Genomic DNA, 4,543 nt, shown 5'->3' on the forward strand with positions numbered 1-4,543 from the left:
TCCACCTCCCACAAGAGCCACGCCCTCTCCCCACCACAGCAGCAGGCCTCCAGCCTCCCACATGAGCCTCTCCAACTCCAAAGCATGGAGAGGATGGGTAGCACACGGTCCCAGCCTTTCCACCTCAGCATACGGGGAAGGCAGTCTCCTGCCCTGGAGCACAGTCTCCAGCCTCAGCACGGCTGAAGCCCGAAGGCAGCCTGAGAGCCCTGCAGTAGCAGAGTGGGAAGTGTGGGTGGGTCCACACGTGGCAGTTTGAGAAGGCAATATCTTCCCTTGCCTCTTCAACCCATGCCCATGCCTTGGGTGCTGATCCTGCAGCAACACCAGGCTCATTCCAACAACTCTGGAAGCCTCATCTCCAAAAATACTTTCTCCCACATTTCATCCTGAACCAAAGTGGAACTGCAAATTATAACTTTTTTCTGTTCTCCCCCATCCTGGAGCCATTGAGGAACAAAACAGCTCCCAACTTAATTTGGAGCAGCCTAACAACTGCACTAAATTACACCGGCTACAGTGATTCTATAAGGGACTGCTCAACTGCCCGCAATTTCAAGCCACTTTTGTAAAGTTCTCAAGAAAGCTGCACTATGTACTCTGTGGCTTCAGCGAGGGGTGCAAACCGTTATACTGATAGGTGCCTGATCAATGCTTAGCAAAAAATAACAAAAATGAGATCATTGTGATTGGCAACAAGCCTAAGGAGAAGATTTACAGCCATCTTCTGTATAATTCCTTTTACAACTTGCTCTCTTAGGGTGTGTCTAGACTACAAGGTTTTGTCGACAAAAGTGGACTTTTGTCAACAAAACTATACCTGCGTCCACACTGCCTTTGAGTTATGTTGACATAACGTCGACAAAACTCAGCAGTTTTGTCGACGTATGTAAACCTCATTCTACGAGGAATAACGACTTTTGTTGACAGAGTTCCGTCAATAGAAGGCATTATTGCATCTACACTGTCCTTTGCGTCCACATTGTTATGTCGACAAAGCGTCTTGCTTTGTCGACAGAACTAGATGTAGTCTAGACGCTCCTTGTCGACAGAATCTTTCTTGACAGTATCTGTCGACAAAACTTCTGTTGACAAAACCCTGTAGTCTAGACGTACCCTTATTGGGCCAGAATCTGATACTCTTGGTGGGTAGTGCTTTACTCCTCAAGGGGTCCCATTGCTGTTTAACATGAACAATGGAGGGCAAAATCTCGCCGTAAGATCACACAACTGGGGCACCTACTCAGAAAGCTAGAACTCAGTCACCTTTTTCTCATCACAGAAGTTTTTACTGAATTCCTGCACAGCAAACAGTGCATAGTTGACTCAGAGGTTCTAAAGTAATAAAAATGGAAGAAGGGAACTAATTTCTATTTTTGTTTTTAATTTTTAAAAAGAAATATACAGATTTTTAACCTTGGCTTGTGTTTAATGAAAGCAAGTGCCCATGTAACGCAATAAGAAATAGCTAATTCAATCAGTGGTTTTCAGCCTGTCAGAACATGGCCTCCTTTTTTCATGCTGGAAGAACCACACTCCCATATAGCAAAATGAGAATATCAAGGTAGGAGTGACTCCCTGACACCAGTCTGAAAACCCACAGGCATTTTAACCAGTGTTCCCTGTAACTTGTGTGCATGTGCGGCCACTGACGAGAGATTCCAATGCCAATCAGCTGATGGGCAGAGTGTCCACAGCTAGGTTTGTGTTTCTCCTGGTGGTGCACATTTGCATATGCCTTGGTGTACAAAACAAAATGTATTCTGTGCACAGGTGGAAAAAAATTCACACATGGATTAGAGGAAACATTGGTTTTGACCACTAGGCTTCAAATCCCAGAATTAAATTAACTGGCTAATGGTGGTCACATCACACTATTCTTCAATACCCAACCCAAGCAGGGACAAAACTCCAGAAAATGTTAAATGAATTGTGGGGCTGCAAAAATAAAATAGCTGCAATATTCTGTAAAAGATTGCATTGTAGCAGTGGCTGAAATGTTGTTTCTCTAGTAAGATTTATACACCCATTTGTAAATGCTTTGGATCCATCATAATGAAAGGTGCAACATAAAGGCAATATACTCTTAATAATATCAGCATATGTAAAAATACACACAAAATCTCATTCAGCAGAACAATATATTAGAGAACTATATGCTAGCTGGAAGGGTAGCAACCATTATCGCTAAAGTTGCATAATGGTTTCCATTTTAAACCCCTGGTTTTCAGTCATGCAGAACTTTCTACCACTTGCACATTTTGGCTGACATTTTTAGGCCTGTTCCTTGCCTGAAGGTGGATTTTGAGTGAAAAGAGATCAGCTATTATTAATATAAGAAGAGTAAGGGGGAGGGAAATGTTCTTACTATAACAAAAAATCCTTAAGGCCCAGCCAGCTGAGAGCAGAAAGCAGACATTTGGCCTAAAAACAGCCCCATTTGAGAAAAAAGTATCTTGAGTTTTCCTATAAAGTCAGATTTAGACTTGACTGACTGAGCGACCCTTTGAAAATGGCACATTGTTCATGCACGGTCATTTATTTTCTGTTTTGTTAAGTCCATCAAGTGCACATCTAAGGATGGTTGCTCTACTCATACAGAAAGGACCGCTAAGCTAGATACTGAAAGCATGCAGAAGAATCTCATAGTCTGGGGCAAGGGATTTGCCGGTCCCCACGGCTCAAACCCTGAAGGTCTTGTAAAACATGAAAGGCAGTAGCTGGTGATACAACCAGTCTCCACTTTAAAGGAGGATTTTGTAAGACTCAATTAGTAAAAATGTTACTTAATTACAAAAAGTAGTCGGGGGTGAGAGGGAGGTAAACAGTGAATACCAAAAATTAATATTTGTTTTATAGCACCCGGCTATTTTAGGCAATCGATGTCACATTTAAGTTTGCCAGCGAAGCACAGTTTTAGGCATGGTGCGGAGACTAGTGTCACTTCACCTCGAAGTGAAATGCTGCGCTACCAGCCTGGTGTGAAAAAGTGGAACTATCCCCCCTTCCACACTATGTATGTAGGGCAGGCAAAGATACAGTTGGTCTAAGTAACGGGGGCCCTGGAGCTCCGTGTTGCTAATACGTACACGGCTTCTGTGCTGCATATCTTTTATGTACATTCAAGCCCCCGACAGCTTCTTGCAACAGGATGAATTTCTCCTAAATTAGACTGCCAGACAGGATTATTTTAAAGGTCAAATGTTACTATCTGTGCCTGGGCATTCTGGACGTGACTGACAATTGTGTTTCAGCGGCAGCTTACTGACACTGAACTGAAGATGAGTGCGATATTTGTGATGAGTGAACTACCCCAATGGCTGAGGGAGGAATTGCTGTTCACGACACCCCCATAAGCCTGTGGCCATGTGATGATCAAAGGGGCTGACAGACAGGGCCTAGGGCAGCCTGGGGGTTTGCCTGGAGGCACTGGGGCAGCCCCTCCCCGTACACTGAGCATGGTGGCAAGAGCTGGAACAAGTCAGCAGACTGCTCCGCTCCACCACGGTGCCCTCTCTCAGCCCACTGCATTCTGCTTCACCACAGCAGCAGGAAACAGGGCACCTCAGACCCAGGGTGCTCCACTTCCCACCACCATGGGGAAGCAGAGGGCTGGGAAAGGGCAGCAGGGCGGAGCGGAGCAGGCTGCCAGGTCACTTCAGCTCCCACCGTTGCAGTGAGTGCGGAAGGAGGGGCCAACCCCTGCTGCCGCCCCGTAATCCCCTGGCTCATGTCACTCAGGGGAGGGGGCGAGGGGGAAGAGCAGAAGCGGAAAGGGGTGGGGCAGAGGGGAGCAGAGGTGGGGCCTGGAGGAAGGGGTGGAGCAGGGACAAGCAGGGCAGGGCGTTGCACTGGGCCTCACGCCTCAGGCGCTGCAAGGGAATAACCCCAGATCCAGTGCCCCCCTCGGGGTCTGACGGAATTGGGGCATCAGCTGGAAGGGGAAAGGCTGAGGCTAGCCTTCCCCAGCCAGTACTTCAGGGTCCCCCAAAGGGCACTGGCCAGAGGCCCCAGGCCCTTGGGAATCACCAAGTCCTACGCAGTGCCCCCCTTTGTCACCTCCTGTCAGCAGACCTGATGATAGCTCCATAGGCTGCAATAGACATCCCCTCGTTTCCGCCTTACCCACAGACAGATGCATCCCTCCCATCACTGACAATTTATTTGCTGCCCTATCTGTGGAGAATTGTTTATTAGTTATTTATAAATGCCGTAGGTGCTTGTAACGCTCACGTACACAGACAAAGTCCCTGACTCAAAGAGCTTACAGCCTCTCCGCATCTTCCTAGTCTGCTGGGTAGACCTCTCCCCCAGCAGACCAGGCTTTTCTCGCCATGGAGGACAAAGGCGGTCCCGCCGCCTGCGTCCTCCGCAGCGAGAAAAGCCGCTCCGCGTCTCCCTAGTCTGCTGGGGGGGGGCGCAGCTAGTGTGCCCCCCCCAGCAGACCAGGCTTTTCTCACTGTGGAGGACGCCCTCCCAGCAGACCAGGGAGACGCGGAGCAAAGCCGCGGCGAGAAAAGCAGCTCCGCATCTTCCTGGTCTG

Source organism: Pelodiscus sinensis, chromosome 17 (assembly GCF_049634645.1).
Source record: "Pelodiscus sinensis isolate JC-2024 chromosome 17, ASM4963464v1, whole genome shotgun sequence".
NCBI classification, from domain to species: domain Eukaryota; kingdom Metazoa; phylum Chordata; order Testudines; family Trionychidae; genus Pelodiscus; species Pelodiscus sinensis.